Genomic DNA, 11,536 nt, shown 5'->3' with positions numbered 1-11,536 from the left:
GAGCTTAAGCCTCAGTTGGTTTCTCTACTGCAACAGAATTGCAAGTTCCATGGACTTCCAATGGAAGATCCACATCAGTTTTTAGCTGAGTTCTTGCAAATCTGTGACACAGTCAAGACTAATGGGGTTGACCCTGAGGTCTACAGACTGATGCTATTCTCTTTTGCTGTAAGAGACAGAGCTAGAATATGGTTGGACTCTCAACCTAAGGATAGCATGGACTCTTGGGAAAAGCTAGTCAATGCCTTCTTGGCAAAGTTCTTTCCACCTCAAAAATGGAGTAAGCTTAGAGTGGAAGTCCAAACCTTCAGACAGAAGGATGGAGAATTCCTCTATGAAGCTTGGGAAAGATACAAACAATTGATCAGAAAATGTCCATCTGACATGCTCTCTGAATGGAGCATCATAGGTATTTTCTATGATGGTCTCTCTGAACTATCTAAGATGTCTTTGGATAGCTCTGCTGGAGGATCTCTTCATCTGAAGAAGACGCCTACAGAAGCTCAAGAGCTCATTGAAATGGTTGCAAATAACCAATTCATGTACACCTCTGAAAGGAATCCTGTGAACAATGGGACAAGTCAGAAGAAAGGAGTTCTTGAGATTGATACTCTGAATGCCATTTTGGCTCAGAACAAGATATTGACTCAACAAGTCAATTTGATTTCTCAAAGTCTGTCTGGAATGCAAAATGCACCAAGCAGTACTAAGGATGCTTCATCTGAGGAAGAAGCTTATGATCCTGAGAACCCTTCAATGGAAGAGGTGAACTACCTAGGAGAACCCTATGGAAACACCTATAATTCTTCATGGAGAAATCACCCAAATCTCTCATGGAAGAGTCAAGAGAGACCTCAACAAGGTTTCAACAACAACAATGGTGGAAGAAACAGGTTTAGCAATAGCAAGCCTTTTCCATCATCTTCTCAGCAACAGACAGAGAATCCTAAGCCGAACCCCTCTGACTTAGCAACCATGGTCTCTGATCTAATCAAAACCACTCAAAGTTTCATGACTGAAACAAGGTCTTCCATTAGGAATTTGGAAGCACAAGTGGGACAGCTGAGCAAGAAAGTTACTGAACTCCCTCCTAGTACTCTCCCAAGTAATACAGAAGAAAATCCAAAAGGAGAGTGCAAAGCCATAACCATGGCCGAATTTGGAGAGGAAGGAGATGAAGTGGACGCCACTAAGGAAAACCTCAATGGGCGTACACTGACCTCCACTGAGTTCCCCAATGAGGAACCATGGGAATCTGAGGCTCAAAATGAGACCATAGAGATTCCATTGAACTTACTTCTGCCATTCATGAGCTCTGATGAGTATTCTTCCTCTGAAGAGGATGAGTATGTCACTGAAGAGCAAGTTGCTAAATACCTTGGAGCAATCATGAAGCTAAATGACAAGTTATTTGGAAATGAGACTTGGGAGGATGAACCCCCTTTGCTCACCAAAGAACTGAATGACTTGTCTAGGCAGAAATTGCCTCAAAAGAGACAAGACCCTGGGAAGTTTTCCATACCTTGTACCATAGGCACCATGACCTTCAAGAAGGCTCTGTGTGACTTAGGGTCAAGTGTAAACCTCATGCCTCTCTCTGTAATGGAGAAGTTAGGGATCTTTGAGGTACAAGCTGCAAGAATCTCATTAGAGATGGCAGACAACTCAAGAAAACAAGCTCATGGACTTGTAGAGAATGTTTTGGTAAAGGTTGAAGACCAGTACATTCCTACTGATTTCATAGTCCTAGAGACTGGGAAGTGCATGGATGAATTTATCATCCTTGGCAGACCCTTCCTAGCCACAGCAAGGGCTGTGATTGATGTTGATGGAGGTGAACTTATCATTCAAGTGAATGAAAAATCCTATGTGTTTAAGGCTCAAGGATATCCCTCTGTCACCATAGAGAAGAAGCATGAAGAGCTTCTCTCAAATCAGAGACAAACAGAGCCCCCACAGTCAAACTCTAAGTTTGGTGTTGGGAGGCCACAACCAAACTCTAAGTTTGGTGTTGAACCCCCACATTCAAACTCTAAGTTTGGTGTTGGGAGGTTCCAACATTGCTCTGAGTATCTGTGAGGCTCCATAAGAGCCCTCTGTCAAGCTACTGACATTAAAGAAGCGCTTGTTGGGAGGCAACCCAATGATTATAGTTTATATATTTTCTTTTGTTATTTTATGTTTTTTGTAGGTTGATGATCATAAGAAGTTACAAAATCCATTGAAAAAGCAAAAACAGAATGAAAAACAGGAAGAAAAACAGCACACCCTGGAGGAAGATGCTGCTGGCGTTCAAACGCCAGTAAGCCTAGCAGTTGGGCGTTTAACGCCCAGTCTGGCACCATTCTGGGCGTTTAACGCCAGAAAGGGGCACCAGACTGGCGTTAAACGCCAGAAAAGGGCAAGAACCTGGCGTTAAACGCCAGGAATGGGCATCAGCCCGGCGTTTAACGCCATAAATGGCTCAAAACGTGATTTTGAGCAACATTTGGTGCAGGGATGACTTTTCTTTGACACCACAGGATCTGTGGACCCCACAGGATCCCCACCAACCCTACCACCACTCTCTCTTCTTCCCCCATTCACCAATCACCTCAATACCTCTTCCCCAAAAACCCTTCACCTATCAAATCCCATCTTTCTCTTCACCACTCACATCCATCCTTCATAAAACCCCACCAACCTCACCCTTCAAATTCAAACCACTTTCCCTCCCAAACCCACCCATAATGGCCGAACCATCACTCCCCTCTCTCCCTATATAAACCCTTCTTAACCCCTTCATTTTCACACAACCTAAACAACACTTCTCCCCCTCTTTGGCCGAATACACCACCATTCCCTTCTTCCTCATTTCTTCTTCTTCTACTCTCTTCTTTCTTCTTTTGCTCGAGGACGAGCAAACCTTTTAAGTTTGGTGTGGTAAAAGCGTTGCTTTTTCGTTTTCCATAACCATTTATGGCATCCAAGGCCGGAGAAACCTCTAGAAAGAGGAAAGGGAAGGCAAAAGCTTCCACCTCCGAGTCATGGGAGATGGATAGATTCATCTCAAGGGTGCATCAAGACCACTTCTATGAAGTTGTGGCCTTGAAGAAGGTGATCCCCGAGGTCCCCTTTTCACTCAAAAAGGGTGAATATCCGGAGATCCGCCATGAGATCCGAAGAAGAGGTTGGGAAGTGCTTACCAACCCCATTCAACAAGTCGGAATCTTGATGGTTCAAGAATTCTATGCCAATGCATGGATCACCAAGAACCATGATCAAAGTATGAACCCGGATCCAAAGAATTATCTCACAATGGTTCGGGAAAAATACTTGGATTTTAGTCCGGAAAGTGTGAGGGTGGCGTTCAACTTGCCTATGATGCAAGGAGATGAACATCCTTACACAAGAAGGGTCAACTTTGATCAAAGGTTGGACCAAGTCCTCACAATCATATGTGAAGAGGGCGCACAATGGAAGAGAGATTCAAGAGGCAAGCCGGTTCAATTGAGAAGGCATGACCTCAAACCCGTGGCTAGAGGATGGTTGGAGTTTATTCAACGCTCAATCATTCCCACTAGCAACCGGTCCGAAGTTACTATAGACAGGGCCATCATGATCCATAGCATCACGATTGGAGAAGAAGTGGAAGTTCATGAGGTCATAGCCCAAGAACTTTATAAAGTGGCGGACAAGTCTTCCACCTTGGCAAGGCTAGCCTTTCCTCATTTCATTTGTCACCTCTGTTATTCAGTTGGAGTTGACATAGAAGGAGATACCCCCATTGATGAGGACAAGCCCATCACCAAGAAAAGGATGGAGCACACAAGAGACCCTACTCATCATGAGATCCCTGAGATACCTCAAGGGATGCACTTTCCTCCACAAGACTATTGGGAGCAAATTAACACCTCCCTAGGAGAATTGAGTTCCAACATGGGACAACTAAGGGTGGAGCACCAAGAACACTCCATTCTCCTCCATGAAATAAGAGAAGATCAAAGAATCATGAGAGAGGAGCAACAAAGGCAAGGAAGAGACATTGAGGAGCTCAAGCACTCCATAGGACCTTCAAGAGGAAGGAAGAGCCGCCATCACTAAGGTGGACCCGTTCCTTGATTTCCTTGTTCTTTATTCTTCTGTTTTTCGAATTTTTAAGTGCTTATGTTTATCCATGTTTGTGTCTTATGATCATTAGTGTCTTAGTGTCTATGCCTTAAAAGTTATGAATGTCCTATGAAATCCATCACCTTTCTTAAAAGAAAACTGTTTTTAATCACAAAAGAACAAGAAGTACAGGATTTCAAATTCATCTTTAAAACTAGCTTAATTAGTTTGATGTGGTGACAATACCTTTTGTTTTCTGAATGTATGCTTGAACAGTGCATATGTCTTTTGAATTTGTTGTTCATGAATGTTAAAATTGTTGGCTCTTGAAAGAATGATGAAAAAGGAGACATGTTACTGAGGATCTGAAAAATCATAAAAATGATTCTTGAAGCAAGAAAAAGCAGTGAATACAAAAAAAAAAGAAGGAAGCAAGCGAAAAAAAAAGAGAAAAAAAAAGAAAGAAAAAGAAAGAAATAGAGTTGTGATCCAAGACAATAAGAGTGTGCTTAAGAACCCTGGACACCTCTAATTGGGGACTTTAGCAAAGCTGAGTCATAATCTGAAAGGGTTCACCCAATTATGTGTCTGTGGCATGTATGTATCCGGTGGTAATACTGGAAGACAGAGTGCTTTGGGCCACGGCCAAGACTCATAAAGTAGCTGTGTTCAAGAATCATCATACTTAACTAGGAGAATCAATAACACTATCTGGATTCTGAGTTCCTAAAGAAGCCAATCATTCTGAATTTCAAAGGATAAAGTGAGATGCCAAAACTGTTCGGAGGCAAAAAGCTACTAGTCCCGCTCATCTAATTTGGAGCTTAGTTTCATTGATAATTTGGAGTCTATAGTATATTCTCTTCTTTTTATCTTATTTGATTTTCAGTTGCTTGGGGACAAGCAACAATTTAAGTTTGGTGTTGTGATGAGCGGATAATTTGTACGCTTTTTGGCATTGTTTTTAGTATGTTTTTGGTAGTTTTAGTTGAGTTTTTAGTATATTTTTATTATTTTTTAGTTAAAATTCACTTTTCTGGACTTTACTATGAGTTTGTGTGTTTTTCTGTGATTTCAGGTATTTTCTGGCTGAAATTGAGGGATCTGAGCAAAAATCTGATCCAGAGACTCAAAAGGACTGCAGATGCTGTTGGATTCTGACCTCCCTGCACTCGAAGTGGATTTTCTGGAGCTACAGAAGCCCAATTAGCGCGCTCTCAACGGCGTTGGAAAGTAGACATCCTGGGCTTTCCAGAAATATATGATAGTCCATACTTTGCCCAAGATTTGATGGCCCAAACCGGCGTTCAAAGTCACCTCAAGAAATTCCAGCGTTAAACGCCGGAACTGGCACCAAAATGGGAGTTAAACGCCCAAACTGGCACTAAAGCTGGCGTTTAACTCCAAGAGGAGTCTCTACACGAAAATGCTTCATTTGCTCAGCCCAAGCACACACCAAGTGGGCCCGGAAGTGGATTTTTATGTCATTTACTCATCTTTGTACACCTTAGGCTACTAGTTTTCTATATATAGGACCTTTTACTATTGTATTTTCATCTTCTGATCTTTGGAACCTTTTTCTTTAGATCTTTTGATCACTTTGGGAGGCTGGCCATTCGGCCATGCCTAGACCTTGTTCTTATGTATTTTCAACGGTGGAGTTTCTACACACCATAGATTAAGGTGTGGAGCTCTGCTGTACCTCGAGTATTAATGCAATTACTATTGTTCTTCTATTCAATTCCGCTTGTTCTTTGTCCAAGATATCACTTGTTCTTCAACTTGATGAATGTGATGATCCGTGACACTCATCACCATTCTCACCTATGAACAAGGTGACTGACAACCATTCTTGTTCTACAAGCATATGAGGCTTAGTGAATATCTCTTGGATTTCTGATTGCATGATGCATGGTTGATCGCCTGACAACCGAGTGCTCGCCTGACAAACGAGCCAGCCATTCCATGAGATCAGAGTCCTCGTGGTATAGGCAAGAACTGATGGCGGCATTCAAGAGAATCCGGAAGGTCTAACCTTGTCTGTGGTATTCTGAGTAGGATTCAATGATTGAATGACTGTGACGTGCTTCAAACTCCGAAAGGCGGGGCGTTAGTGACAGACGCAAAAGAATCACTGGATTCTATTCCGGCCGGACCGAGAACCGACAGATGATTAGCCTATGCTGTGACAGAGCATCAGGGACGTATTTTCGCTGAGAGGATGGGAGGTAGCCACTGACAACGGTGAAACCCTACACAAGCTTGCCATGGAAAGGAGTAAGAAGGATTGGATGAAGACAGTAGGAAAGCAGAGAGACGGAAGGGAAGGCATCTTCATACGCTTGTCTGAAGCTCTTACACCAATGATATACATAAGTATCTCTATCTTTATCTTTATGCTTTATTCGTTTATCACTATACCCATTTGAGTCTGCCTGACTGAGATTTACAAGGTGACCATAGCTTGCTTCATACCACCAATCTCCGTGGGATCGACCCTTACTCACGTAAGGTATTACTTGGACGACCCAGTGCACTTGCTGGTTAGTTGTGCGAAGTTGTGTTTATGCCATGGTATTGAGCACCAAGTCTTTAGAGCCATTACTAGGGATTATTTGTGTATTAAAAAGTGTTGATCACAATTTCGTGCACCAATCACATACATCAGGTTGAAGTGCGAGTGAATATCTTAGAACAAGAATAAGCATGAATTGAATAGAAGAACAATAGTACTTTGCATTAATTCATGAGGAACAGCAGAGCTCCACACCTTAATCTATGATATGTAGAAACTCCACCGTTGAAAATACATAAGAACAAGGTCTAGACATGGTCGAATGGCCATGCCTCCCAAATAACATGTAACAATCGAAAAAGGGAGGTCAGAATCCAACAGCATCTTTAGTCTTTTTTCAGCCTCTGAATAAGATTTTTGCTCAGGTCTCTCAATTTCAGCCAGAAAATACCTAAAATCACAGAAAAACACACAAACTCATAGTAAAGTCCAGAAATGTGATTTTTGCATAAAAACTAATAATTATATACTAAAAACTAACTAAATCATACTAAAAACTATCTAAAAATAATGCCAAAAAGCGTATAAATTATCCGCTCATCAAAGATCAATTCTCATCATCCTTCATTCAAATTCTATCATCATCATTCCTTATTATCACACTCATTCTCATCACACCTCCCATTCTATTCATAAATAATCCAAACTCAAAACATAATTCATTCTTTTCTAAATACATCAAACTCAAACATAATCATTTTCTCAATAAATTAAAATCAACTCATATAACCCTTAAAACCAAATCTTTCTAAATAACAATTTCAAATGAAACCTCCAATTTTCATAAAATTTTGACAGCATCCCCTCTAAAACTCAGACTTTGGCACCCTCACAGGTTCCATCAAAACCACATTTCCTAAACCATTCTCAACCATTTTCAATATCAAACAATTATCAAATATCAAATCCTTTCTAATTTTTAAACCAATTCTGACTCAAATCAGGTTTAATATCAAACCACTTTCAATTTCAACTATTTTCAATATAAATTCACTTTTTAATATCAATTCAACTCCAAAACTAAGAAACTACTTTTCATAATACTCAATCAAATCAACTTTCCAAATTTATTTATATCAGCAACCACACACCACTCAAGCAACTAATAATTCCATCACTTAAACAATCACATCCATTAGATCACATAATCACAGAAATATATTTTTCATATCAAATCTACTTATAACAATTCCATAATAGAAAATAAGTCTTAAGAAAAATCCCTACCTCGAATAGTCGAAACCCGACAGGTATAAAACGTGCAAAAACACCTTTCTACCGCCCATAGCAGCGACAAAGAGCTCCGGCAATGACGCAGCAGCTTGGTGTCGCATGCAACAATCATTAAACTTAGCATGCAAGACCTAGAACTCAACCTTATATTACCAACATCTCAAAACCTTTAACAACTTATAATAGAATACCAATTTTAACGATTTTGGAAACAAAAAAATGATTACCAAGACAGGGGCTCCAGCGGCAGTTTTTGGCAGCTAGAACAGCGGTGAAGGCAATGGACAACTCGACGGTGGCAAGGAGGCCCGGCGGCGAGGTTTCCTCCACCTTCGGCAGTGATCCCTGCAGCAGTACCCCCTCATTTTCTCTCTCTCTCTCTCTCGTTCAAGGTCCTCTTCCCGGTGACTCCAACAGCGGCAGGGCGGCTGGGTGGCACGAAGTGGCAGCGGTGCTTCCTCTTCTCCCTCGCAAACTCGTCTCTCTCCCTCTCCTCTATTTATTGCGTGACAACGATGGTGATGACAAGGCGCGACGAAGCTAGCGGCACAATGGCTGCCATGGAGCTCCTCGAACAATGATGGGCTTCCTCTCGGTGAGCACGAACGATGGGGATGGCGGCCTCTCTCCCTCTCGGCACTGCTCTCTACCTCAGTTCTGGTCTTCCCCCGCCACGGTTTTAGCAACTAGATGGCGTCTGCGTGGTGACACCGTATTCTCCTTTGAGCACTCTTCCCGTTCTCTCTTTTCTCTATGGCTGTGTGTGTATTTTGTTTATGTTGAAGAAGAAAGGGAAAGGGAGTGGCGGCTAGGTTTAGGTAGTGGGTGAGTTACGGTTACGTAAAATTAGGGTTTTAATTTGTAAACTAGGGTTTTGGTCGAGTATTAATTAAAAACCAAATTTAATCTAATATAATTAACTTTAAGAATACTATTTATTTTTTTCAACTTAAAAATTATTTTTAGTTAAATATTTTAATTTAAAATTAGAAATAAATAAATAATTTTTTTTAGTTCATAAAATTAATCAAAACTTTCAATTATTCAATTTAAATTGTATAAAACTCTCATTATTTTTAATTATTAAAACTTTAAATCCCTAAAATGAAAATACTCAATTATTTAGAAAATTTTATAAAACCTAATGAATTTTAAATTCAAAGTATCAAAAAATTTAATTTAATTGCTTTTAGAAAAAATAATTTTCTGTAAATAAAATTATCAACAAATATAATAAATTATAAGAACTTACTATTTAATTTTCAAAAATTCGGAGTCTTACACTTTGATGTTTTGATGATCAATTGTTCTTATGTGAGAACATATGCTGCTTTGATGATTAAATAATGCGTAATTATTCTGACTTATTGCTGAGTTGATCATGCTCAATAATTTCTGAGATATATGCCAATATGACATAAGAGTTGTTAGTTGAAAAGCTCACATTAAGAGGGAGCTACTTTTATGAAAAAAAAAGGGAGAGTTAATCACATCTAAAATGGTATCATAAAAAGGAAAATTTTTAATCTAAACTCTATTATTTATTTCCATAATTAATGATGTTTGTCATCAAGAGGGATATTATTGTGTTTAGCAAACAAGTAATCACACTTTGATGATGACAAACATAGTGTTATTTGGGTTGATAACCCAAGTGTGTTTTTGATGTGCTATTTAGTAATGTAGGCCCAAGTTAATAATCATTAGTGCAGCCCAATATAAAGAGCAAACAGCCCAAGCAGAGAAAATCATATATCTAAGCCATAGTTACTTGGAGCAAGATTAACAAAAGAAAATTGAATCCATAACCCAGCCACTTTACTATTCAAGTAAAAAGAAAGCAGCCCTAAGTTTTTGCTAAGTTCACTTATGGTAAAGCACAGAAAAGAAAGGAAATTTCACTTTTTTCATTCTAACATCAAAGAGGAAGAAAGGAAAAGCAAATCAAGGAAGTCATGTCAAATCAAGATTAACAAAAGCAAGTTAAGCACAATCAGAAGGGTTAAAGGTAATTTTCTTTTATTTACATATAAGTTAAACGCTTGCTGTTTTCTCCTTTCCTCTGCACCACTATTTCGAGTAAGTTGAAGACAGTGGTGGCTATCTTGCTTTACTGTAAATAAATGGTTGATGATGAAATTTGAGAACAAAGTACAAGATTAAGGGTTTAGATTTTATCAAGCTCTTTGAGAAAGCTAATTGCTGCTAATCTTCCCTCTGCTATTGTGCTTAACACTAATTTGCAATCCCTGATTTTTTGGACTAATGGAAGGAAAAAAAGGAAAATTTTAGCTATCTCAAGATTCAATAAGTTGACCTTGTGTACAAGCCCTAGTTGAGGAACAGAGCTCATACAAAAAGAAAAATCATCCTCATTTTTGCTGAAGGAGAGAGAACCTAAAAAGAGAGAAGAGTGAAACCTCATAAATCGAGTTTGAAGTCTTGGATGCATTGCACCTACACTAAAGGGAGTACTCCGCTAAGATGAAAAATAGCATTTAAGAGTTCAGAAGTTGGGTTCAGCATATAGAGTTTGAGCAGTAAATCATTATCCCATTCATGGTTTATCTTTGAGTATTCTATTTGTATGTTATGTCTTTTTTTGTTTCTATGCAGCGGTAAAAGGCATAAAAGAGAGGCATTATCCATTGAGAGAAAAGGCATAGAGAGAAACTTGGAGAGAAAAGTCAAAATTTGGTTCAGATCTCCTTTGATTGCTTTTCTATTCTGTTTTATATGTCTGAGTTGTATCCTTTGCTAAGTTGGATAAGCACTTAGTGTGTTGAGAGTCTACGAAGTTTTCTAGCCAAGTCAAGTTTAGGTAGAAGCTTGATTTGTCCTAGATAGGATTAGGTTGAATCCTAGGAAATTAGTATATGTAATATTTGATATGATAGTGAAAAGTTCACCGCTATTGTGGTAGTGACTGGATGTAGGTTACATTGCACGAGGCAACTGAGCCAGGATACATGACTGTATCATTTTTTTCTTCCTTGCACTAATTCTGATTTTCATAATTTATGAGTCAAAATGAAATTGTCTCTTACATAATCCATCTTGCAAACAGAACAGAAGCTAAGTTATATTTTCTGGTTTGAGACAAAATTAATCAAGTTTAAAAGAAGACCATAGATTCAACCCCCTTCTCTAGGCCAACAAGAACTTTCAAACATTAAATAGGTTAATTGTCAAAGTAACTTTTATTAGATGGTGAAATATATTGTTATTAAGTTGCGTTGCTGAGTATTAGTTGTAATGTTATTAATTAAATTTATAAATGTGTAATTTAGAAAATTAATTTCTCAAAAAATATTTATTAATTAATTTAATTTATTTTGAAGAATAATAAGTTAAGAAATGTGAAATAATTTTATTTTTTATTTCAAATTTTAAATTTTTTATTTTAATTTTGAATATGGTGGATAATTTATTTTACTGAATGTTAGTTGCAATATTGTTGAAATAATTCTTTATTATAATTTTTATCTTTTTGTTTCGAAATTTAAATTTTTATTTTTGATTTCGAATATGTCATATTTTAAATAGAATCGGTAGATATTCTCTCGAAAATAATCATGAAAAATAAGAATATACATTAAAATATAAAGTAAGGCTTACTAATATCCGAGATTCTGCCAG

The 11,536-nt window shown here is 38.4% G+C and overlaps 1 non-coding gene across 1 annotated transcript; it reads right to left on the bottom strand.

Moving 5' to 3' along the window:
- Positions 1 to 282: 282 nt before the first annotated feature.
- On the bottom strand, positions 283 to 386 carry LOC130952412 (small nucleolar RNA R71). The gene has a single exon (XR_009074592.1). It is a non-coding gene; the product is annotated as a small nucleolar RNA R71 (small nucleolar RNA).
- Positions 387 to 11,536: the final 11,150 nt, after the last annotated feature.

The sequence above is a fragment of the Arachis stenosperma genome, chromosome 9 (assembly GCF_014773155.1).
Source record: "Arachis stenosperma cultivar V10309 chromosome 9, arast.V10309.gnm1.PFL2, whole genome shotgun sequence".
Classification (NCBI taxonomy): domain Eukaryota; kingdom Viridiplantae; phylum Streptophyta; class Magnoliopsida; order Fabales; family Fabaceae; genus Arachis; species Arachis stenosperma.
This window is presented reverse-complemented; position numbering and strand designations above follow the sequence as displayed.